This window comes from Corvus hawaiiensis, chromosome 12 (assembly GCF_020740725.1).
Source record: "Corvus hawaiiensis isolate bCorHaw1 chromosome 12, bCorHaw1.pri.cur, whole genome shotgun sequence".
In the NCBI taxonomy this organism is placed as follows: Eukaryota; Metazoa; Chordata; class Aves; order Passeriformes; family Corvidae; genus Corvus; species Corvus hawaiiensis.
Genome location: NC_063224.1, coordinates 15137501 through 15165000, shown reverse-complemented (window position 1 = coordinate 15165000; position 27500 = coordinate 15137501). Strand labels below are relative to the sequence as shown.

Below are 27500 nucleotides of genomic sequence, written 5' to 3'. Positions count from 1 at the left end.
GTGCTACAAAAAATGCTGCATAAAACCAAGCAGTCCAAAGAACAATTCGTGCCATGTGTCTTCTGCTTTCCTGAGCTGACTGGGAGATGCCTTTTCCCCTATGCCCTATTAATTAGATGTGAATTAGAAGCTCATAGTCTAGCTAGATGTTATCTTGCAAGGTATTTAAAGTACAAGCTGCAGCCTCCTGCCCACTATTTGCCTTCATTACCAGTGGCTCCCTTCCTGGAACTGAGTTTCTAGGCATGAGAAGTCACTGCCTTCTAAGGCACTGGCTGCAAAAGAGCTTTCTAATAGTTTATTAAAGCAGCTCTAAGCCTTTTTTTCCCCCCATCCATTTTGGTAAAATATTTATTCTTTCTTTAAAGAGCAGTTTGATAGATGCAATCATCTAAAGAATGTCCTGCCAGTTTCAAGTTAGTCACAGATACAGCTGTGCAGATCATGTTTCCTGTCAATACCAGAAACTTGTCAACCCCCATCTCTTACCAGTTCTTCCCTCTTCAGCTGTGCCACATTCAGGCTTTCTTGTCTTTGTCTGCTAGCACATTTCCAGAGCCTTTCCTTGCTTATCTACTCATCAGAGACATTTTCACTCCCCCTATTAGCTTCATCCCTCTTGATTTCTGCAGCCATCTTCTGTGCAACCTACTTTCCACAGAAACCTGCCCAACTTGAACACAGGATTATCACCCTCACCTCTAAATCCTCTATAATGCTTACAAAAACCTAGGTAACTAGTAGATGAGTTAAAATGCAGAACACCAAAAACTTTATGAAGTGCAGGATCTGGATGGTATTATATGAAGACATTTGAGGAAAGGTGGTTTCTTCTCATGTGCAGGAATAATGACCTTGTGAATGCTACAGAAAAGATCTAAAATTACAGCATTGGATCTCTGGACTTTAATGAAGTCAATTTAACTCCAGAGACAGGAAGATTCTTCTGCACAGATGCTCTTATACCTACTGCTGCTGTTAAAATTAATAACAATACTTCTGCTGATAACTGTAGGGGAAGGGTTTCACTTTTATTTTAACTGTGAATTAAATTTCTGTCCTGTTTATATTATGTTTGGCTTTGAGGCTTGACCTGTCAAACATCTTATTTTGTATACTTTGCAGATACTGGGATAAAAAGTAAAATATGTCCATCTTGTTTCTTCAAAAGAGTCTGTGGGTCAATTCTATTTAATTCTGCTCATACGAACTCCTCCACTAAGGGTGTAGAGTACGGCTTTCCTGCAAAGCAACCACAAATTTAGTAAATTAGCCAGGTTGTAGTCTGACATCTGTCAGAGTACAGATCACCACCTTGTCTTTAATGAGACCAGCTTTGGAGAACACCACTATTCAACACGAAAGACAATCTCAGTTTGCTTCATAATTTCTAACTGGCTCAACAGCACAATACAATGAAAAACCAGTTCATATATTTGTTTATAAGTACAATTTCCCTAAGACTATGACATGATTTTTAATGTAAAATACTATTTTATATATGTTCTAAAATGATTCATTTTAAAATCTGGAAGTTTTTTGAAGAAAAATAATGTGCTATAGTAATTTGCTTATTAAGTGCCTACAATCAGATTCTGCATTCTACAGACAAAGAATTTCTGCAAAAGTACCGTTTCTTGCTATGTAGCTGTGATTTGTACATTTAAAATGATAAATTTAAGCCCATCAATAGTAAATCAATTGCAGGTATAGAAGATAAAACTGAAATAATTCATCATATTGCTATAGGAAAACACAAAGAGTAGATGTAATGGGACATTTTGACTTTAAATTGAAGTCTGTTGCCGGGTTTTTCAAGGACAATTCACTTTACAAACCTTTAATGTATACATAAAAATCATCTATCAGCACATCTGATCCAAATATACTAATGATTTTTATTGGTCAGATCTTGAAAGTGAGGTTTATTTTTATGGAGTATGCATTAATTAACCCAACATGTACTATCTTCCAGTATATCTAGCCAAGTACTTTCATTTAAACATGTTTATTGTGAAATGTTTGCATTCCCAACATTTGTGGCCCACACACAGACTATTTCATACTTCACTTCTGAGCAGTTACAAAAGTTAAAAGGAGTTATTGTTTTTGATTAATTGATTAATGCATTTTTGGGGACTTTTTTTTTTAAATGTTCCAAAACTATGCTCTGAAGACATTCCTCTACATGAAAACATTGAAATATATTTATCTTGAAAATAGAGTATTAAGAGAAAGTGAGCGGGATTCACTTTAGATCGTTTCAACTTTTGCATGTAAAGTGAACATTATGAAGTTTTGTATATCATTTGACTGAACTTATGCAGAATATTAATTGACCAATTTGATATAACCATCAATCATAAAAAGAAAAGCCATGTACACAGATACATGGAGTGGTGCATTACAGATGGGAGTTCTAAGGCTGTGTCTGTCATCTTTTGATTAAGAAAAGGAAATGATTTCACTAAAAAGATATTCCCTCTTGTGTTGTTTTGTTTTAACTGAGTTTGTACTTTCCACCGAACTGGACATATTTATTGAGACTCATAAGTTACTTCACGGTTACCAACATCACTGTAATCTCAACAAACTATCTTTTTTCTTGCCAATTATCTAAATATCATAACTATAAAATATCTTAAAACATTCTCTATAGTGTAAACATCTTAGCTACAAAGCTTTAAGTGTAAACAGTATGATGCATCAGAATGATTTTAAGCGATGTTATAAAAACTGCTCTTAAAAACTAAACAAAAATGTAAAGCTTCCATCTGTTTTATGATTTTTCCACTGTAGAACTACTGCTGTGTGCCAGTTTACTGAACCATGGCTTGCTAAAGAGATTGCTGGGGTCACAGATTGAAAAAACAAAGAGCAAGTCTTTAATGGTTGATTTTTTTCTCAAGTCTCCTTGATACAGTTTGAACAGAATTAAGTGCATGGCAGCAGAAAACACAGAACATAAAAAAGCTCATGTCGCCTGTTGCAAGGGGGACCCTTCACAGGAAGATTAGCATTTTGCAGAAGATGTCATTTAAGCAATTATTTGAAGTCCTTTTGTGACTGTATACCTACGTTGCCACCACCAAACAGTTGCTGTGCTGTGAGGTACAAAGTTAAATACAGATTCTATGTCTGTAGCAAAGGAGGGAACACACCCACACAGACTGACTTTGTGTGAATCTTTACCCCAAAAGGAGAGAATAGTTCTGGACATTGTTTTCACTGCAAACTGAGAGAAGAGAAAGCCACACAGGGCAAAAACAAATAAATTCTTCAATTTAGAACTGCATATTTAAGAATTTAAACAAAGCAAATAAGGAACCCACCTAACTATTCAGTGCATAGCTAGACTTTGTATTCTTCTAAAAGCCACAATGCTTTTATGAAATCAGTTTACATCATACAGGAAAAACTGAAGAACTTATCTTCAGCAAACTACTTCAGCACACACTTAACTATGAGCTTCTGAATAACCCCACTGCAGCCTCAAGACCATCCTTCCACACATTTATGCACTATGCTGAAATACGGTTCCAAAACAAACCTCATTCACTTCAGTCAGTCTTTCCATATGAACATGGCCAAACTGCACAACTGCAAAGTGGTAGCAGTGTTTGGGTTGGATTCTCCCAAACTGTGAGAAATATAGGTCAACCAGGCTGCCACTTTATTACCTTATCTGTGAACTATCCAGAAATAACATGACTATTAGACGTCATCATTCTTTCCTTAATTTAATACTTGTTAGATAGCAGTCATCAGAACTTAGAGTCCCACCTTGCTTCTGGGACCTTGTCACCTGCTCCTTATGTCTTGGAAAACAAGTTTGCATCCTCACTGGAACAGACAGAAGGACCCTGGTTGCTGTCACCAGTTTCCTCCAGGAGAAGCTCTGGTGAGAATGCATTTCCACTGAGGCACCTGCAGCCAGGCAGTCTGAGTTCGTACCCTCTCCTACCTCCTCTACATACACAACTACCACCTAGCGCAGAAGTTCATGCCTGACAAGGAAAAGAGGCAGAAAATAAACCCTTCAAAGGCTACAATCCTCTTACTGTCTATTGGTCTACAAATTCTCCATCTTCCACTCCATGTGTTGGGGAAGAAAAGCAAGCAATCTGTCAACACACGGAGGGACTCTGTCTCTGCCCCCTGGTGTGACTCCTGCACCACACAGAGATCTGGCACACAGCTTTGATGACACTTCCTAAATGAATCCAGACAAATTCATGGGTAAATAGTGTTACCCTTACACCTACCAGAAAGGCAGTTCATGTCATGAGAACAAGTGACAGGATCAAAGCCCCAGTAAAAGATACAGTACTTTGTCACAGAATTGCACCAGTGCCCTTTCCATTCAAGTCTAGGACCTCCTTTTAGGGTTCTCTACTCACACAGGATAAATTCTTGTAATCCTTACTCATGCAAATATTAACCACCATTAGGAAGGTTTTACTTTCGATGTTATAAAGTGAAATCTTTGTGTATGTCTACACTGCAGTCCCTGGGGCACTGCACTTCCTGCAAGCTTTGAACTGGCTTGCTCAGATGCCAAAAAGCTTTCTAAGAAACTGGAGAGCCAGCACAGTGGTACTGCACTGTGAACCTTCCAAAGGACAACGTCTGCAAGGGTGGCAGCAACTCCAGTGCAAACATAACCTACACAATTCAAAGACTAAACATACTCCTTCATATCCATATTCTCGTCTGCCACCAGCCAGTCCAATAAAGAACATCTTAAGTCACAAGCATAAGGTCTCCTTCCCTTAAAGAGTATTATTTGAGGATGGAAAAGAAAAAGGGTTTTGACCCAACATACCAGCTGTTTAACAACTGTCAGGAAAAAGGATGTTTGTCAAATGCAGAGATACATTTTAGCTATTACTTAACAACCCATTGCATCCACAATTTTTCTATGTCTGCACCAGAAAATAGTCTGTTTCATGTGATTTTCAGGGATTCAACCAGAATATTGGTATATTTAGATATTTTATATTTAGATATTTGAGAGTCTCACCTTTCTAGTAATTGTTTAAGTCAATTCAAGAACTGATCACATTGTATGTACAATATGTCTTACCTGCAGCCAGAACAGTGAAGTCTAGTAGTCTGTGCACATGTCTAGGGAGAGGGGACAGACATCAACACACTCTGGGGCTCAGGAGAGATCCTTTAACCTCTTTGCCTCGGTTTCTCCATCTGCAAAACAGGGTAAAAATGAAACCTGAGTAAATATTATAAAACATTGTAATTCAAAGTAAAATTTTGAGTTAACAGCATTAGAAACACGTAACTGCTTTCTGGTTTTGTCTGTCTGCAAAATTTGGAGCATATGTACTGTACCAATATTAGCATGTCTTCACAGTCAACATCTAGAATGAATGCTTAAATATTCATTGACTTCAAATTTCAAATTGAAGTTTGAATTGACATTCATTCTGTAGATGTAACAGCTTCAACTATTAATCAGGGAATAGAAATAATACCACTCAATTTATATAATCTACATACTGTGGTCAAAATGTATACTTCTAGATATATAATCTCAAAATTTTAAAGTATTAGCTGCTTAAGTAGATCATGTGGTACATCCCCTCCCTCTTCTAACTGGCTGATTTATGTAACTGAGCAACCAAACAAAAATTCTGAGATGTATGTTCAGCTGTAACATCACAATTTACATTGTATATTGAATCAAGTAAATACGTAACTCATGCAATCAGGGAACAGAAGAAATAACATGATTTAGGTAACCAGCTATGACTATAAATTTATAAATAATCTAAAGAAAAAACTACGAAGAAAGATTTTTAAAATGCATTATTCTGTAAGTTCTGTAAGCAACTACTGAATAAATACTTTCCACATTCACAAGAAAAGAAAAATCCAAAATGTACCTAAGGAGTCACTATGACTTATTTGTTCAGATCTACCTACTCAGTTATTCTTCCCTCCTTTCCTCCCCCTTAAACTACACCTATATAAATGGAAATTCAAAGCCTATAGTTTCTAATGCACTGTCTTTGTGGATTAGTTAATTTTTAGGCAAGTTACAGGAGTATCTAATGCAAACATTTACATTTACTAAAAAGGGGGAAAAAGAAATATGAAGTTACCAAAATCATTATAGCCATTATTTGAACAGAACATTTCAACCCTGCTGAATGCTTGCATTCTCTCAGCTCTGTCCTTCTGGTATTGTTTCCAGCCCTTTTTTTCAAATACGTTCATACAGATACCATTGACCAGCACAACAGTCACTAAATGCATTTCTTCCCTGTGATTGCTTTGCATTGCCCCAGAATTTTGCACTTGCCAAATAAACTCCTGCTTTTCTCAACTTTTTGGTTACTGTGCAGGTTTTAGAAGTCTTAATCTCCAGAGAAATTCATTATGGTAAAGAATGAGAAAAGAAAGGAGGAAACACAGTTTAAGTGAGCTTGTGTCTTCTGCTTAAGCTCCAAGAGAGATACTCAAACGTTGGAAGTGCAATCTCTAGATAAAGATAAAAGCTCCCGTGCTGTCTCTGTAAACCAGAACACAACTGGCACTTAGCGAGTTGTCCTGTCTGCTGACAAGAACAGCATGGATGAATCTAGCCAGTCCACTTGCACTTCTCTTTCTGAAACCAGTAATAAAGTTTGAGAGGGGTTATTTTTAAAGCAGATCTTAGAGTGTTTCAGCTCACTACTGTCAGCTTCATATCTCAAATGCAATTTGATTTATAATTACATTTTAAAAACTAGCATTAAAATAACATTAGAGGGGTCATAATCTGAACTTTTTAATAGTTAGGCACGTAGCATACATTTAGAAATGGAACTCCAACAGGATTCATCTGGAACATATTCTGACTGGAATTCCTTCCTTCAACCATTTCAGTACTCTGCTGGAGCTGGTGTGCCAAGAGGCCATGGTGGAGCCCTGTATTTCAGCATTGCTTCAAATGTAAACACACTAAAATACACTGCTGAACATTTGCTAGCCAAAGTCTTTTCTTGCATTATAGTCAGGCCCATGTTTGTAAACACCAGCGGGTGAGAAAGTGCTGGAGAATCTGGAATAAGGCCTCTGCACTGAAAAGACACGTTACATCCCTTGAAAAATCCAGTTGGCTCCATTGCTTCTCTATCCTTGATGCAACTTTAACTTTCTTGGCCTCTGTGGCACAGCAGGATTTGAGGGCATTGACCAATTTGAGTAGTTCTCAGAGGTCGAGTTCTGCCCATGCCAGCCAAAACGTGTGCAGTGAAAACCCAGCATTTCCAACAACTGCTCCTACCTGTCCTCCCAGCTGTGCTAAGAACTCACCTGGGGATTCAGGGAACCCTGTGCCTGCACCTCCTGAACACAAGATGGGCTTCAGAGGGGCCACAGGCTCCTTGCAAATTTTGCCTTGTTCTCCAAGTCCAACATTCTGATAAGAAAACTTTCCAACCTAATCAGTTCTGCACTGGTACCTAACTACAGCTTCAGAGGCAAAAGGCAGACAAGGAATTCAGTTTCTGAACACTAGTGCTGAAGTAATTGAGCTAGTAAAAAAAAAAAAGCCTGTGCCTTAAAACCAAGTTTGAAATTTTATAGGCTTTTACTCCATAATTTGTACTTGAGCCTTCTGTTATTTTTAAACAAATCTAATTTCTTACAGCTGTGAAATTTACATTTTAAGAGTGTCTAGTGGCCATGTGCATTAATTACTTTATTGTAATATTTTAATGAGTTTGGGGTTCAACTCTGGAAGAATCCTTCTGAATCCCTGCTTCCCCACAGAATTACACTAGAACCTGATTCAATCACAACTTCATACACCCCAACCCAAACCCTGATGGACTTGCACAATATTTTGAGTTGTCTTATGAAATCACTGAACTTGAAAACTGGTTCCAGATTTTAGGCCTTCTCACCAAACTAGCACTTCCCTCGTTCAGGGGCAGAGCTAGGCTTTGAGGAAGTTTGTGCTTAGAGCCAAACCTGCTGGCTGAGCCTCATCGCAGTGAAAAGAGGTAGCAAAATGCAAAATTCAGCTGTGACAGCTAGCATTTGGGCCAATCTTTTACAAAATGACACAAAAGGATGCAAATGGTTCCATCTCAGCATATAGGATATAAAAACATATAGGGCTAAAAGATTAGCCTCCCCAAGGAGTATCTAATTTCTCCTGGGCAGATTGAAATGCACAACTGGAAGATTTCCACCTCTGCAAAAAAACTGAAAAGTACTGCAATATCCATACTTCTGCCTCTGTATTCCCTTTATGGATTTTGTGTTGTTTGTGTCGTACTAAATTATTTCTTCTTCATCTATGAGTGTGCATAAGCAGTGGTGGGAGATAAGTAAAATGAACTTGTTTTTTCAGGCAGTTTTCCATAAGGATTTAGTGCCTGTCCTTGCACTGCTGCAGGTGCAAGTGCTCTTCTTGGGACTGAGTCAGAAACCTGCAGACCATCAAGGAGCTCTACAGTTTGAACTGAAGAGATAAACCTTCTTACAGAATCCACTGCACTTTAATTCTCTATGAATAAGCTAAAGATGCAAATCCATAATGCAGTGAGCAATGGGTTCAAGTACAAATACAGATAAATGCAGGGAAAGTGGGACTGTCTGTGTTTAGTTGACTGTGATAACAGTAAGAAGTTCATCAGCTGTCAAGTGCCACCACACATGCTGCACCCACAGAGTCATGCTTGGAAATCTGACCATTTTTGTCCCCAACTCTCACCTCTCTTGGCTAGGGCAAATGCAGAATTGCAACTTCAGTGAACTACACAGCTTTTAAAAAAGCATGTTTTTAAACCACTTACAATAAGAGCAACAGTTATTATTCAGTACATGCTTTTTATCAGATTGAAGATAAACTTTATTATAACTGGTGGAGATGGTATCAATGATTTGTGGTCTATGTGAATTCTGTAATGAGAAATGGTAATCTGTCTTGGGGCAAACAATATTGTTCTGTTTACTATGCAATTAGCAATATTAAGTCAAGATTCTATAACTTGATAGCTGAAAACAGGGGTGGTAGGAAGAAACTGGAAGCACTGGGAGCTGTCACAGGACAATTATCTGAGGTCTATAAATTATTTACGGTACTTTAGCCTGACATTCCTTCTCATCCTCCAAAAATCTTCCTCAGTGCTCCAGAGATGTTCACTGTAAAAGTATCGAGACTGTCAGCAGTTTGGGGCAAAGCCAGCATATCTCCTTGTTGTGAATACTGAACATAGCGCAGGAACTTCATTTTCAGAAAAGCAACAAAAAGATAACAAAAAATCTCTCCAAAAAAAAGTTTTACTTTGCAATAATGAACCAACAAGCATGACAAAAAGGGGTGAAACCTAACCTCTGGTTCCTGGCATATTTGGTGTGAAATAGACTATTCCCCCTGCATTTAAACTCTTTTTAATTTATAGACCGAGTCGCACACCTTTGTGTGACCGAAACCCTGCACACTTCTTGTTTACTCTTAGATCAGCCTTAAGCTACCACCATATGGAGCTGGGAACACCACAGACAGAGCAGAAACAGTCCTTGACTAATGGTCAGAGTAAATTGTATTGAGAGTCAAGTGGGGCCACTCTCAAGTGGCTGGTTAAGAAAAGGCCTGACCTATAATGGAGCTTCTGTGTAAAACAATATATTTTTTACTTTATATTGTAAACGACAGAACCATAAGTATGATCAGCCACAGAAATTTCACAGTCTTTTTCTAGTCTGTTCTTTAGCTATACACATGCAGTCCAGCCCTTTTGGCTCTGATTTTGCAGAATTTTGAGATTACCTCAACAGGAACTCAGACAGAGCTACAGCCAGAGCTTTCATAGCAAACAAGCAAGACCTATAAAGTGCTAGGGTCTGCCTTGCTAAACTGATCTTCAAAAAAAAAAAAAAAATCAAATTATCACATTCTTAAAGTAGCCGATTCCATTTGTAGCTCTCTGGAAATGTGATGCTCCACAGAGGGCTCCATTGCACCCAGCAGGCAAAAGCCACATTTAAGGCAGCATGACGCACCAGCGCTCAGGCAACCGGGGTGCCACAAGGAAGTGACTGCTTCTGGCAGCCTCACAGCCCCTCTCCTGCACCTCTTTTCCCTAAGGATCGGTGCCTTAAATTTCCATATACCACTGAATAACATCTGGTTGATCCAGAAGATTAGCAGCTTATTCCACCTTTGTTCTCTGCCTTCTTTTAGGATGAGCAATCAATGGCAGCACAGCAGGCAGAACCCTGCAGCACAAAAGCTAACAAAATTGTAGAACGTTTTAAGGAATGACGTAAAACCTAACAGAGCGTTATGGAAGGGTATTCCCACACAGAGTGTCTGTAGAAATTCCAGTGCTACATGGAAGGGCTCTCAAATTCACTTGACTTTCCTCAACAGTGCAAGGCAAAAACAGCATCAAATGACTGCAAGAGCAGCCTCTTTAAAACTGATAAAAGTACAAACAGTTTTAATGAAGCATGCAGTAAATTTGAGGGTTTCCTTTGCACATGATAACACTGAATCAGAGTTTCACAGCAATAAAACAAACACATACTGTAAAAATGAATGTGAGGAAAAAAAATGATAGGAGTATAAAACTTCATGTTCCTCTACATAACATGCCAGTGATTGGTGGAAATTATGCACAAATTTCTACTTTTTAAAAATCTCCTGTTTTGAGGGGAAAACACTCAATAATTAGTATTTAAGGGCTTAATTTCTTTTCTGAGGAGGTCCTGGTGAGGTCATTGTTCATTGCTACTGTTCAAAATTTACTCCCAGATTAAGAGCTTCTCCTACACTAATAAATAGGTATAATAATTTTCTCCAGAATGCATTTTTTTCAGTAATTAGCCTACTTAAATGTTTTAATGGAACTACTGACATACAATAGCATAAAAGTTCCTCTGACCACAACATAAAGTGAGAGATGAGATTTCTAAAAACTTTTGTATGAAGGTGCTCTAGGATTTACAAAAACAGACAGCTCTAAAACTATCCTTAAAGGTCATAAATTAGGTACTCTTTTAAATGTAATTCAATCATTCACTGTTACAGGAGCTTGATTCTATTAGTTGTCCTATGCATTTTACAAAACAGAACTCTATTAACATTATTCACTTATAGCTTCCCTCTATAAGTGGATATTCCGCTCAACAGGCTTTAAATAGATTTTTTTTTTTTCCCCTGAAATTACTATTAAGCATACTTTTACTCAAAGGGCAAAGAAGGCATAGGATTATGCTTGTACTTCAGCAAAGGATACATTTTCAGCAATCAGAACCACATTCCTGTGAAGTAAAAATACTCTATATAAGCCGATTGCTTCTATCCCTCCTAACCTTGCTCAATAAGGACTCTATTCTGATCTTTTGAGTTACACACAAGTTTTCCAATTTGGCTGAATAAAGGTATCTTGTTGGGCAGCTTCATGAGCATATTCTGTGTCTTGAATTCTGACCTTGGCATGTTCAAGGTGGATCTCAATTGTAAGATGCTGCTCAGAGGAGAAAAAAAAAATACTTTAATTTTTTTTAAAAAATCAGGATTTTTTTTACTTTCTTCAGTTAAGGAAAACATTATACAAGTCCTGCTTTTACATACCTGTCTTTGGAGAAACATTAAAATAATAAATCTTGATAAAGTGACCATAATATACACATAGCCACAGGATTTTCGGAGCAATTTGCCTAACCCATAGTTACGTTTCAGCCACAGAAACATCTACTGTAGATCATGCACCTCTGATTTCATGTTGATTTTACTGTGAGTGGTTGCATGCCCTCACCTCTCACAGTTTAGATGACTCTATTCTGCACATGCAGAGGAGCATTGTGCTGGGCCAAACCACAGATCCCACAGGCAGTCTCAGAGGATTTTAGCCACCCTGCGATGTCGAGCCACATGCTGCAATAATCTGACACACAAACAGACTCTGACCCGTTGAGGTGCTGGAGTTGCAACATCACAATCTGTACATAAAATATGCATATGCTGAGAGCCAAATCCTCTTTCAGCTGGTTACCATACTCTGTGTTCATGTCTTACTGCTTAAAGCAGGACACATAGCAGAAATCCTACACTGTTGTTCTTCTCATTGGCCATGCCAATCCCAGATAAGTCAGGGCAGATACTCTTTTCTCAGAGGAAAGGGTTGAATTTCATCTGACCACTGAGCTTCAGCTTGCACTTGAGGTTCTAATTCTCTTCTGGTCTTAGCCCATTTCTGTCTTGCTCTGCACACACTGCCCTAGTAAGTACATTTATTACCTCAGTAATCCCTCTGAGGGCTGTCTTACTTTCACTTTATATCTGGACTCACATAAGCATCTCCCCATTTTACAAGGAAACATTTACTAGCCTCTAATAGGAGCTTCCTGTTCCATCCTGCTGAATCCCACTGTCTCTCACTCCTCAAAAGCAGGCTAACAAGTCGCACACCCCCAGGCAGCTCTCGCTCACGGTGTTTGAGCGCTGGCTGTGAGGCACAGACACAGAAAGGACACATGGAGGGGCATGAGCAGGCATTCCAGGTTATCTTCTGGCCTGTTTGCAGACCTTTACTCAGCAGGCCACGCACAGAGTCATTATGGGGCCCTTACATGGTGGTACCACTCGCCAGATACCTGTGGCACTGGGTGACGTGGCAATTTCTAGGGTGCCCCATTCATGCTCCTTGTTCATGCCCTTGGGACCGGGGCAGAAAAGAACTGTGAAAGTCTCCTTCACCCAAGGATTCCTCAACTATGAGGTTGATCTTATTACTTTGGGACACTTGAACAGTAGAGGGTAAGCCTATTACATCACAAAACCAGGGATTTCTACTGTAATTCTTCCAGTTCACAGCTACTTAGCTTACTTGAGAGCTGCTCATGGGGTTTTTTTCCAGGTAGTTGTGGATCATCACTGTATATTCCAGGTCCACCCTGCAAAACTCCTCAGCGTAGCAACTATTTGCTAAACCTTGTCCTGTCCAAAAGCTGTCCAGCATCCCACAGTGTTACACAGGAACATGGCCACAATCCCCCTCCAACCACAGCACAGACATATCATCAGAAGAGGTAAAATTATAATTGCTAGAAAATAAAGTTGCATGGATTTGCCCCAGCTGTAGGTCCAGACCCACCCTAGGGACAAGAAAAAGATTTCAGTGCACAGTCTATTTTGCTAGAAACCATGTGAAGTCTCTCATCCACATCAGCCTGCTATTTTTTACTTCTGTGGAAGCAGATAACATTCGTATTCAGCTGCTCACTTATAAATAAAAAACATTTTTACATGGGTGGATTGGAGTGGCCTTTTTTTCCCCCCCTCTTTCGGTTCCCATTATTTTATATATTACACACATGTTCTGTCAGCGAAGCTCACTTTGTTATCTGAAACATCTGTGGTACCCTGCTGTGGAGAAGGCCAACACTGCTGCTGCTGTTGCTGCCTGTCTTTATTAGCCACTGATTTGCTGATGTCGTCCTCCAACGGCTCCGGCTGGCCTCCGCAGCGCCGGGGCTGCACGGCACAACTGTGGGATTCTGCAACCTGCCAGAGGGGTCCTGCGGGTTCACAGTATGGCAGCTCCCACCTATAGGAAGGTATGAAACCAAGGTTTCATGTGGGAGTTCATGCAAGCACTGGTGTTTGTATTTCTAAGGAAATCTGTGTGAATCTATCTGCGATGCCATTGCGAGACAGCACATCCTCATCAGAATGAAAGGAACTCCCACCTGAGGCTCTCAGGAGGCCTCGCTGCTGAGCACCCATAACATTTTCACTTTCTTTTGGCCAAGTGAAAAGTTACCTGTATTGATCTCCTTTAGCCTTATTTTCAAGTGCATTTCACAGTTATAGTCCTGACATACTGCCCAGTCCCACAAAACTCCCTGGGATCTCTGTTGCTGCAAAAATTATTTCCTAAGGTGCGTAAGAAGTATGGATTTCCTACGAAGTCATGACAAGTTTTTAAAAGCCCAACTCACAGATGAATAGTATGTAAATGTTTCTGAAATAACATATTTATAGATAAGATATTCAGGTCACCTGATAGGAAATGAAGCTATTTCTATGTATTTTATACATGTACTTTCAGCAAGCAATAGCAGTTCAGTAAAAATCAGCTTAACCATTTTCCCCCTGAAAAATCAAAACCCTCTTATCTTCATATGGATTTCTTATGCAACAGATGAGGCAAATATACATTCCATAGAAGAATCTGAGAGATGATTCTTAAACCACAAAACTTAACAAGAACATTTAGGGGGAGATGCGAAAACGACTCATGAAAGCACTCGCATGGACCAGATTTCCAGCTGATGGCTTTCCTTCTATGGGTCTACTGTTTTAAGAAACTGCTCTCTAACACAAAGATAAGACAGTAAGAAGTTAAAGGCACTTCCTTTCCTTTTTTAAAAAGCATATTTATTGATGACATAAAAGCCTGAGCTGAGTTCTGACTCCCATAGGTACACTCAAACTGGCTTTCTTGTAGATTTTCCAGATCTCTTAAGGACTGAGAGCCTGATACAGAGAATAATTATGGTATGGAAGCATCATGTGACGGCTATCACAGATCTTTTACATGCAAGTCAGTGCACATATGTGGCCAATTCAAGATTCCAGATTGAAGGCTGATGTGAGGTAATTATAAATGAAAATAAAACACAGCTTTTGAAAAAACACCCTTTTTTCTTTATAAAGTAATTGATCACCTAACCCCAGTAGGAAGGTTCAAAAGTTACTATATAACAAAGTGCTAGTAGCAAGCAGCTTGCCATATCTTTCAGGATCAAGACCATGATGACAAGAATAGAGAATCAAGAAAATAAGTGCCACAAAGACATCTCTCCCCTCCTCAACCCCCTTTGGCTTGGAGCATTACTTACTTTCAAATTTGCTTTGTTTATATTACATGGCTTTAGTGCCCCCCAAAACAGCTAAACTCTGGGCAGAAACAGGAAGGTTATTTCCATATTTAAAATCTGGACCTCATTTCCTATTCCCTGAAAATAACTGAGATGTGATAGCACTGGTCTCCAAAATAATTTTCAGATTCCCCACTAACAACTTGGCGTACAGTAGAACAAGCTTCAGAACTGCTCCCCAGTCAGTTCATCATGTTTCACCAGACCAGGAACTAATCGCAGAGTCACAGGTTGTTCCCCCTGCTACAAGTATATCCTCAGAGCGAAAAACGGGGTGGGATACTGTTGCTACTGCTGCCACTTGCCGAGGGACTGTCTAAAGAATGTATTTCAAATCCTCCGGAGGCCAGTGAAGTCACAGATGTTTTCACTACCAGAGCAGTACAAAGTACCTGAGCAGCAGCAAGGATCTGATCTTAAACTTACAAGATAGTTCTTATTTGGAGGAAAGTGAAGGGAAGGAATAAAATTAATGTATATGCATAAACAAGTCCAAAACTTGGAAGATGAACTGAAAAGTCAATTATCTTTATACATTTTAAAACTGCAAACACCTTCAAGCAGGACAGTTTTCGATCTGTCCAGATCCTTCTGCAGGACATATGTACAAGACAGAAAAAGGCTTCACATAAAGAAATATGCTAACTTGAAGCGAAGGTATTTATGGTTGTGGGGAAAAGAAAAAAATTAGTGCAGTGCTGTGTTGGAATGATAGTAATTTCTCTTTTACCCTTTCTGTATGTCACTGTCTATTGTTACGCAGTTTTTTAACATTCATCTGAATATTTCATCCATGCAAAAATTCATCCCAGCATCTTTTTTCTGAATAATGTTTGGCGGTCATTGCTTCACAACTGCAAACAATCCTTTATTGCCATTGAGTGCTACAGTCAGGCTTGTTTCATGCTGGAGGTTAGAATCTGATCCTAAGTCCATTAAATCACAGTCTTTTTAAAGTTTAATCTTGAGAGGATTTGAGTTATAAACAAAGGACACTATACATGGGGAAAGAAACAACAGAAAACTATGAACTTATGACATTAATGCAACCTCAAGCTCAAATTTTGTGTGTGATTTAGCAAGAAAATTCTGAGTTTTCAGCAGCAGCGCATACGCCCTGGCATGTGGGCAAAGCTAAATTGAGCATTGATGCTCACATCCAAAACACACATATGGATCCCATTTTACTATAGACGTGATTCTTCATGTGCAAAACATGTGTCTTACTGGTTTTCTTTGGCTTTTTAAGATGTGTTTCTTTTTCTCTGGTGGAGGCAGGGAGCAGAGAAGTAAATAAATAATTTTTGTGGTCCTTGAATATGCATTATCTATGAACAGAACAGCCTGGGATTCCAGGGCAGGTAAAAAGCCTGGACTTCAGCTAAAAGTATCAATTTCAGCAACCAACCAAGTGCCGACAGAGAGAAACTTAGTCCACTCTACAGCTTCTGCAACATGCTAATCTATCCCACTCTGTAATTGCTAGATAGGAAAGGGAAAAAGGGCTCCAGATGCTAATAACTTGGAAGTGGTAATTAGAGGAGTCCGTATTACTGCTGCGAGACTCCCATCTTCCCTTGATTACTGGAAAGAAAATTTTGTCCAGTGGGTCTCCTTCTCACTTCTAAAACAAGCAGCACTTCTGTGCTCCTAAGCTCCATCTCCATCTCACTAAACACATCAACAGGAACTTGATTGGGCCTGAAAAACTTTTTCTACCTTCTTTAACATTGGAGAATGCTCTATTTCCCATTGAAAATGTAGGAGAAATATCCACAAGGTTATAAGGTGACCTAACAGGGAAGTACCAAAAGCCCCCACTTTTAGCTATATAAGATGAAAACTGCCTTTTGCAGCCTCAGCCCGAGTGTGACAGAGAACAAGAGAGTCTGCTTCCCTTGCTTTAGAGGGTAACAAATATCTTTAAAGGCTCCTTGAGCGTTTATAATCTCTGGGATCACAGAGACAAAGTAAGACTGGAAAGGGTCTGAACATCGCATGAGAAAGTAAAAGGAAAAATACACTTATCACAAAGAGGGAATGCATTTGTATTATTATATTGAAGTAGCACAAGGCTACAATGACAGGCTATAAATTTTTCTCTTGGATTGTAACCAATATTTTCCATTTCAAGTAACAACAGTGTAAGAAAGAGTGACTCAGAATTAATAGGAATTACAGATATAAATTGGTAGGTACTTAGGTGAAAAAGAACCTCAAATTCAGCTGTTGTTAAAGGAGAAAAGGTTAACTAGCCCTCTGAGCAACCCTTGGACCCATTTATACTGCTGACAAAGTGACCAAAAAGGCATGCTTAGATTTTACCTGAATGATGCCCATCTTTACAGTTTTCAGATTCATAGCCCATAATGTTACGGCAAATTTTTGGCAGTGAAAATCATCTGATTTTTATGCCTGAAATTTAACATTAAACATAACACTAAACGTAATCTACAATACCAAATAATAATAGCAGTGATAGTAACTATGTGGGCCTGCAGTGATGAGAATTAAGTTATAGAAATTTCTCAGTTCTACTTTTTCTGATTTGATATGTCATTTCATTAAACAACCATGAATTATTGAATATTAATAATTTTAAATAAGTGATGTGCCTTAAGATATACACTTACAGACTATTAGTATTTTTCTTAACCATTTTGTTGCTGTAACTGGCTATTGAAACACTGGCTGCTTAAAAGAAAAAAAAAATCAACCAACCAAGCAAACTAGGACTGAGCTGCAAGGAGCCTGTTAGCCAAAGCCAACGTACATCAGCAAAGGTGGGTCTACAAGATGAACAATCTGTCCTCTGTTTTAAGACTCAGTCCTACATTTGATTTGATACATGTAAATCCACATGATTTTCTAACAGGTCCATCAAAGCTTGAGAGAGAAGTCCTAAAACTGAAACTAAATCTGACAAGTCCTCTGTGTTCCCCCCCATGCAGACTTTTAAAAAGAGAAGGGCTGAGAATATTGTAAAAAATAAAATCAGTGCAAAGTGGTTTAGCACAGGTGTTGCTGTTATTGTGCTCTGTTTGGAAAGCCCACACATTCAGCACACCTTCAATTCACACACCCAGCTGCGTGAGGTGGTGGGCTATTGTTAGTTTACAGGTTTGCAATAAAAAGCATGAAGTAATATTGGCAAGCTCACAAGCTTATATTTTTTTTCATTATGACGTCTCCCTGCATCTATTTATCTAGTTCTCCTTGCTTTGTTTCTGCTTTTATATTCAGCATATTCAAAAAAGGGTCAGAAGAGGTTTTAAAGATGTAATGCCACACTCAAGCCTTTTGAACACTAAGAGAAAACCTCAAAAGGTTCACACATAAAGGAACAAAGATAGAAGGATAGCTTTGAACCTGAGGGGCTCTCTCACTGCAAGCAAGTGCATTGCCAGCATGTCACAGGTGTACACCACATGAGCAAGTGAAAAAATAAAATGCCTTTGTGAAGGGGTGTGATGCTGACGGGTCCGAGTCCAGAATGCATTAATCCCAGGGTGAACGCGTGCATCTGTCAGATATTTATGTAGCTCCTACTAGTAGTTTGTACACCTATCTGAGCAGGTGAACATCAACAGCTTTGAAACCATACGTTAAAGGGAGGTTGGGAGAGGGTAGGGGAAGGCCACCAGGCATTCTGTGTCTGACAGGGAGGGCAGGAACCCCCTGCCTGAACATGGCCCTGGGTAGTCGGCACTGGGGCCGTGGTCAGGCTCCTGCTGGCTGAGCTGTGGGACACCGGGGCAAACAACTGAGTCTTCCTCTCAATTTCCCCATCCTTGAATGAGATACTAAATGTGACCACACAATGACAATTTTCTTTCATGTCTAATTTATCTCTCTTTTTTTTTTTTTTTTTGGGGGGGGGGGGGTGGAGAAGTAGATTTTTTTTTATGGATTTGAAAGGTTTGTTTTGTACAGTAGCATGAAAATAATTTTTAGATGTTGACTTTAGTTTGTTGGAAGAAGACAGAGTGAAGATGTCCGTCTCCTGGTGGTTACAGGAACACACTACAGCAGAGGAGAGCCAAGTCTCATTCCTTTGTCTGGTTCAGAAATTGTTTTATTCTTGTTTTTATATATAAATTCTGAGACACTCAGGCTTGGGAATGACATGCATCAGAACCCAGGTCAGCCCAGTACCCAGGACAGTCTCCTGACCACCAGACTGCACTCCTGGTAAGTACATATAAGCACAGTTGAATCCAACATGTTTTCAGGAAGAAAAAAAAATCAGATTTAAGAAAAACAATGCACTTTTGAAAAGTGACATTTTGTCTATAATGTTTAGTTTTCTCTACTAAATAGCCTCAGCAAGGAACAGTGAGAATTCATTCATCTTTGAATGAATTTATAAAACATGCTGAGAGGTCTCTGGCTGAAATGTGTGATTTTTTTTATATGGTTAGCGCTGACTACTAGAATACAAAAGTTGTCAGTTTATACACCCCTTTAACCTAGACCACTCAGTTACTCCTACCATACATGACTTTTAAGAAATGAAAGGAAAACTGTTTTGATAATAAATGTGAAGCTTCTAAAGGAGGTTTGCTAGGAAAAATTTCCTTCAAATTAAAATATTCTGTAAAACAGAGAAAACAAATCTCTCAAATCCCCTCCACTTCAAACAGCCTAGCAACTACCTTGAACCCTCCATGGTTCAAGTTTCTCTCAAAGGGAAGGGAATCAAAAACTCCTCTAGGACCCTATTGCTAGAGAAGTAATTCCACCTTTGAAAATCTTGGTGCAACAAAGTGAATCCTTCAAGAGTTGCAATTTCATTTTGTCCTCAATGGTCCATAGACACACAGAGTGCTGGAGAAATGTGCCTTCCTCACTCTTCTGAAGTGTTACAGCTTCACTGAAAACGTTGCAGGGAGGACCCACACACAGGGCATGGGGCTTGTAGCTCAGCATTGCCCAAACTCTGCTCCCAAACATTCCTGGTCCACAGTAAACCCCATGAATTTCAACAGCTCCACTGACACTGTTGCTAAGTGCTTCTGAAAATATCTAATCACACCTTCCCATCCTCCTGTACATCTACCTTTCACAATATCAGAACACACACTCTGCAGTGTTCAATTTATTTCCCACATACTTCCCTTCCCAAGAAGATGTTTTTCATACCACCTCCTTCTTTGTGTAGTTAACTTGTTCCAGTCCTTGGAAATGAAACACTCACCCCTGCTTTTGCCCCAGCCCTCAACAACCTCTTGCAAGGGTCCTCTTGCAGCTCACCCCCCTAGGGAGTGGGGGAAGACACACCATAATTGCTCTGTGCTTGGCACCTGAGAGGGAATAATCACACTTTTTTTTATCGCTCTGCTTTGTTTTAATGAAGCCCAGTTAATAAAGAGGGGTGTGAATAAAGCTGTGGTTTACCAGAGACCCACCACCCTTCTTGCTGGAGGCCCCTTGGAGTGCCCTCTACTCCAGCACCTGGTCTAGAGAGGGCAAATCCAGATCCAGTGTTGCTCCATGGAAAGGACAACATCACAAATGATATCTCCACTGTGTATTAAAAAATATTAATTGAGATTTTTAATCTGAGGAGTTGTCCATTGCATGGCATCTGTAAAATATGCCCCAAACATTCTCAGGACTATGGCTCAAAGAGCTTGATTAAAATTGAGTAAAATAAGTCTCTCATCCTTCTGTTTAAAAAATGAGAATTCATTTATTCAGTTTAATTCAAAGATTTATATATGATTAAAATTACTATAAGATGTCTAGGTTTTCTGCAATAAACTGCAATGGCCATCAAAATATTGATAGTCATTGGTAAATTACTTCTGGTGTTTAATCAATGTTATTTTTTTATCATCCAATTTTTTCTTCAAGTCAGCTTCTAACACTAAACTACATTTCATCAAGGTTGGTAAAATGTTTAGAAAGGAACAGATGTCAGAATATGGGGATTGCCAATAACACTGATGGAAGCCAGTAATTTCTTTCCTGTCCAAAGGCAAAAGAATGAAGAATAATCTAGACTGTATACAATAATACAAGATTTACTACAACATTAATGGCTATAAAAAGTAAAAGTATACAAAAGCTATCTCCATTTTTTCAAGCTATCACTAAGGGCAGTGTTTTTCAATTTGAGACAATTTTTACAGGAAAATGAAAGGTCTATGTATTCTTAAACCTTTAAATATCCATAAAATACAGATGAAGACACAGCCTAGTGTTGGTTGCTTCCAAATATACTTGTATATTAGTCTATTGTGCAAGTTAATAATTTTGCCAAATCTCAAAAAATGTGGATGCAATCTTTCCTTTAAGAAAGCGGCTCAGCTTGTTATTTACAGATTGTAACATTTACATAAGAGTTTGGTTTAACAAGAGATATAAATATAGATAAAACCCTTAGGACTTCATTCTTTAAACTGCCCTCTAAAAATCTGCCCTACAATTTGCACACTGAATTTTGTGCAGACTATTCTTGGAAGTCTTTTGTGAATTAGGGAGAACTGACTCGAAACAGGGGCTGGTTAATCACAATTTTGCAAATTGTACGTAGCAATCATCCCCACATTGTGAAATTCAGATCTATAAAATGCTGATGTTTTAAAGCTGAAAAATAAATAAGCTAAGTAGGAATACTTTGCTAAGAAAAAAAAGAAGAAAGAGAAGACCCTTTGCAAAGAAGTACCTAAAAAAAATAATAATTAGAATAAGAGAAGTGGCATCATAAATAAAGTGCATCTCCATTCCAGATCTCAACTGTAAGCCCACCCTGGAAAAAATGTTACCAGCTGACTGTTCCTGCCCCAGTCTCATGTCAACACTCACCTGAATATACCAGACAAACTCCTGCACTTCCAAGAATAAACCTGTGGGAGGTTGCTATTTTAGAAGGCTCCTGTATATTCATCTACCACCTGGACAAGCCCCTCCGTGGAGAAAGGGCTGGTGAAACTTGGCCCTTCCATGTGTCCGTCGCTGTGTGTCTGTGCCCCCAGACAGAGCTGCTCGGATCACACACCAGGACTGTCACTCGAGCATCAACTGCAGCCACATGGACACACCACGTTTTGATGCATGTTGAATGCAAGCACTTGACAATAATAGCTGGCAACTAAACAGTTTGAGGTAGAAGGAGCAGAATTTATGTGGAAAAGACGATGCCTCAAAGACGACTCTTTTGTTCTGCTTTAAGCTGCAGCTAATGTAACTTCAGCAGCAGCTGACTCAAAATTCTTCTTTTCTACACAGGTTTTGCAATTCCTAACATTTAGTATAAATGAAGGTCTCTTTCTATTTATTTTCCCTTATCTGTCACAGAAGGACCTTGACAAACTGCCTGTTTTGAGTGTACAAGGATATGCTGAAATTCATGCAAAATATTTTCTCTTACCAATATCATTATAAAGAGAAGAACTTTCCATTGTGGTTCAGCAGTGCGTGTCAGTCACCTTCCTGCCATTCCAAGCCCCTTCACTATGGACACAAGTCACAAACAGTGGAAACTCTGTTTTCCTGATGTTGATCCTCCCTAAAGGTCAGGTTTCTTACCTCAAACATTCCAGCAGTTGCTTAGACTGCAGTTCAGGAATTTTGTGTAACATTGCCTCTAGAAAGCAAATATTTATGTTAGTAAATACCATTAAAGTATTACTGTTATACAGGTATTCTCATTAGCAAACTGCTAAATAGGAGGAAGATAATTTTAAACTAAATTGATAGAAACTTATTATAACTGTGTATTAAACAAACTTAACCATCTTACTTGACTGTGCTAAGTGTTTTGTCAAACATGAAGTCCAGCTATTAACTATTTTTATGGGAATTAATGTTTTTAGAATTACTACAAATTCAGAATTCATGCCTTTGCTACAGAGAGTAGGCAGATGCAGAAAGCCCTGCAATGAACAGAACAAATCAGCATTACCAGGATTTCATAAAAGTAGTGGTCAGGAGAAAAATAAAAAGGAAAACAAAGGACCCACAGGAACCTTATGGGGGGATGAAATAAGGAAATTCCTCTTGAATGGGAAAGGCTTACATTCATGCCTGGCTCTGAAAAGGTAGATCAGGGATTTAGCTTCACACAAGATAAGTGAATATCCTGAGCATCAGGCTCAGTTATTCTGGTAGAGCACATTCACTCACCCACTCCTGCTGGAGTTCCCCCTTTTGTTGTTCTTTCCCCTTTTTTAATTGAAGAAAGCATTTAACCTACAACTTCATCATTGCGTATGAATGTCAAAAGGAGAAGAGTTCAGGAATCTCAAAGTATATATTATTTATTCAAAAAGAACAGCTTGAGCAATTTTATCCAATGAAATAAAACTTTTTAATATCTGGAATTTTTAAAGGATGAAAAGAAGCCTCTCTCATTTTAGTTCCATCCCACTGCTCAGATTGGAATCAAGATCTACAGAGGAAGAGCTGAGCTTCTCACTTTCTCTGCTTCTTACTTTGGAGGCCAAGACTACATCAGGAAAAGCTCCTATATTACTAATTAATGGAAAATTAACGTATTTTTAAGGCCCTAAAAGATGGTGCCTCTTGTGATAAGGGAACATGGGACACTCAAAGCAATGAAGGGGTGGTAAGTGGGAAGGAGCCTTTCAGGGACAGGATCTAGATTAAGAAAAGTTCCTATAAAAACTTTGGAAGATTCTTGTTTGCTATTTTGAAGACAACCTGCCAGTGAGTCCAGATGTACTCATCCAGACTTTCAAACACATTTCAATGTGCTCTGAGTTTAAATGTAAGATGGTAAATGAGCCATTCATCATACACAAAATCATCTTAAATATCACCTGAGCCATTTCGCTTATTTGAGAAATGTTGGCAGCACTGAACTTGAAAATACTGTTTATTTCAGAGGTAAAATGCCCAAGACTGGATTTTTAAATTTAACATAATGAAGCCAAAAAAGTGATTTATTCCTTGTTTGTTACATCCAGTTATGCTGATAATTAGGCAAATGCTTTGCCTCTATGTTTTTGATAACTTCCCGAGTATTTCTACAGCAGCCCAGCTTTTATTCATGATCTGAGAGCATTGTATTTTCTATTTGTTATTGTGTTTTAGGCAAATATGTTTCAGAAACATAATTTTAGTATGGATTCAAAATTCAGAGCACTTTAAAAAAAAATAATTATGTGTCTAAGAACCCACACAGGACTCCAGCACCAGGTGATTCACAGTCCCAGTGCAATGGGGTTTTGAGCAGCAGCCAGCTCAGGTAGGGCACAGGGCAGGTACCCACACAGAGAAGCCCAGCAGTGTTTGATTCTGTGTGTTGACCCAGACATTAGGATGTTTACTGTCTGCATCTGACTCCTTCCCTTCCTGAAAAGCTCTGCAATACCAAACCAGCTCACAACATGTCAGCCTTCTGATGGATACATCAAGCTCTGTCTCTTAGCATTTCTCTACTGCTTGGGAAGCTTTGACCTCGTGGCTCTAACAAATCACACCAACTGCCTGGACAGCACAAGCAGACATTCCTTGCACGAGTCCAGAGGCTTTCAGGGCAACATGAGGCCTCTGCTTGAGAAAACTGTAGGCAGTTGCTTAGGAGCAGAGTATAATGTTGCTTTACAGTTCACTATAATTTTATTTTTATTACTACTACTACTTAACAGAAGTACTTTGGAATTACTAAAGTTGTCTGCTCAAAGCCAAACTCTTGCCAGATGCTGCTGCTCACAGTCCAATCCAAGAACAGCAGAACTCCCTGATGCTGCCTCTGAAGGGATACAGACCTTGATTCCATGAGTTCCATGAGCCAGAGAGACTCAAGAGATGCTACTAACTAAAAACAAAATACTCAAATCCTAAAAAAAAAAAAAAAAAAAAAAAAAAAAAAAAAAAAAAAAAAAAATTAATCTACAAATCAGCATCAGGGTATTTTAAATTATCCCATAACTCCCATAAGAAAAAAAGCTTCAAAATGTGTCTCTTTGGAAAGAGCTTTAGGTATTTTTTTGGCTACATCCACACAGGCAAGAGATTCTACCCTTAAAGTTTTAAAACACTATAAGATGCAGAGGAATTAGCCTGATCCAGCCATTTAGAAAAGTTGAAGGAAAGTAACACTAACACCTTCTCTCAAAAACAATGACTATCACATAGCATGTGATCACGAGTTTCAAATTTTAAAAAGCTTTAATACTTTAAAATAATATACATTATATATATAATATAGACAATATAGGGAAGTGTAATGAGAGTAACCAAATCTGTTTTCTCCACTGTGCTTCTCATGGCCCAGTGTCTCTGGTGTCACTGCATTTGTACATTTGACGCCATCTCCTGCCTTGGACTAACATGGAGCTGCTCTACACCAGCTGCAGCTGTGCCTGCTAGCTTGGCTCATTTGAAGCTTGTTTTGAATAACTTCCCCTGTTTACCAATATTTTTAAGAAGTTCAAATCTAAAATCGCTGCAGCTAGAAATATACAACACAAAATGTGGTCAGCATAAGAAAATCTGAACAGACACTCACAATTTACTTGGTTCCCTGTTAGGGGAATGAGAAAGATGCACATTACTTCCATTATCTGTCCTTAAGTGTTTTTTGTCAAATTGTGACTCTGCCACCATTCTTCAGTGACAGACATTAGGTATGACATTTTTTGACACAATGTCAATAGTGACATCGGTAATATTTGACACAAGGCACATTGGGGTTATTTGACACAGACAATTGGATAGCTCAGGGCACTGGCGATCCAATGCATAAAGAGTTATACCTCCAAGTCACCAGTGAATATCTAGCCCAATGTTTTCTAGCTGCTACCAAATGATGGCTCCTCAGAGTCTTATACAGGAGGAGTTTGAGTATATTGAACAGATGTCCAGAAAACAAAATTCAACACAATAAATTACACTAATCTGTGCCCTATGTTGAAGCACCATGGAATGAATAGTCAGTGACAAAGCTATTCTTCTACTGCTATCTGTAATTCCTTTTAAAAATGGTTGAATCCCAAAGGAGACATGGGAGGATCAAATGAGTCAGAGAGCACTACAGCTCCAGTCTCCTGAATAAGATTTCTGTCTCAACAGCTTTCAGTCCCATGGCTTTCATTAACAGTTAAATACACTTAGGGGAAAATACAAATGTGAAATGTTACTTTCAATGATGTGTTTTCCAAATATTTCACAATTGGCTAATATACAGGACTCACAAATGCTGAGCAGAAAAATGAATTACATATATGATCACACTAGAATTTCCTAGAGTGCCACAGTCCTGATTAAACAAAGCACTATTACCTACATCCAGTACAGCACTCATTTAAGACTGGAGTCTTGCAATACCTATTATGCATCTGGCTGAGCTCCTGAATCCTGCATCCAGCCCTGAGGTCCATTACTCAAAACCTGGAAGCTCTGGATGTGAGCAGAAAGAGGTGCTAGTCCTGGGGACATGTGGACTACCTGGACTTACAAGGACAGTCACTCGGCATAAGGTACCTGGGTGCTTGGAGAATTTCTTATCAGTAAGCCAAAGATTTTGAAATCTAAGTTCTACTGAGTCTTTGTAGAGTGTATGAATCCTCTTTTGAAGCAAATGTTTTACATTTTTGTCTTACTCTAAGGTTATGCATATGTTCAAACACCTTTAGTAATGCAACTTCACAGGAACACAACTTTAAGGAACAAGGTAATTTTTTTCAAAGTGTTTTACTTATAGACTTCTTTTTTTTTTTTTTAATAAATACAACTACCAAATCAGAGTTAATTCAGGAACAAAATGTTCATGAATTTTTTGTTATTTTATATTAAAAGATGATTCACATTAGCCTGTTTATCACAGGAAGCCATCTATATGACCATGCGAACACCGTTCAGTCAATAGCTAGAACCAACAGCTGGGCTACCTACAGATTCCCTAGAACACTTTCTTTATTTATTTTAAATAAGGTTATTCTTACACCTAGACGCCTCAATTGTTCTGCAAATTAGGGCTTGACTAAAAAAAAGAGGCCATCCTAAGTGATAAAATCAAAATACATGAAGCATATTCACTGTCCCTTAAGAAATTACCCCACATTGTTACATATCACAGAAAAAGAGGCAAAGCACATTTTGTTAATCATATGTTTGGACCCTATGTTATATTGCAACATCTCAAAATTGAGATTGCAAATTTTAGAAAAGTGTGAGAATATGTATTTTACTGCAACAAAAAGGGTTTCTGTAGCAAACTGTTCAGCTGAACCACTAAGGAAGCTCACAGTACACCACTCTCAGAAAGGATGATAAACTTGCATGTGACTTCACAGAAACCATGCCCCAAGGCACTGCCACCTCCCTCGAAGAGTCAGGAGGGCCATGCTTTCACACATGGGCACAAACATCTGCTGTTTTCCCAGCCTCTGTCCACAATGCCAGAGCAAGTATTCCATTGATGATACACAATTCTCACCAGTCTTGACGTTCAAAATTCCCCGTCCACAAAGCACGAAAATTGCTGAACGGTAATACAGTCTCTTTCTTTCGCATTATTTACAACAGCAGGTATGTGATCAAGTCTCATTTTGCCAAAAGCTTTACATCACAAGATATATCACATTCTTCTTGGTCCAGATTTTTGGAGAAGCATTGCCCTAGGC

General features: G+C 38.8%; 1 protein-coding gene across 12 annotated transcripts in view; it reads right to left on the bottom strand.

Moving 5' to 3' along the window:
- ZNF536 (zinc finger protein 536) overlaps positions 1–27500 on the bottom strand; it is a 344571-nt gene that overhangs the window by 237058 nt on the left and 80013 nt on the right. For 11 of the 12 annotated variants that reach the window (XM_048316550.1, XM_048316551.1, XM_048316547.1 and 8 more), the window contains one exon: positions 5087–5205. The gene's annotated coding sequence lies outside the window, so the exon portion shown is untranslated. Of the gene's footprint in view, positions 1–5086; positions 5206–13357; positions 13436–27500 lie in introns of those variants that run through there. The other variant, XM_048316555.1, reaches the window with a different exon arrangement.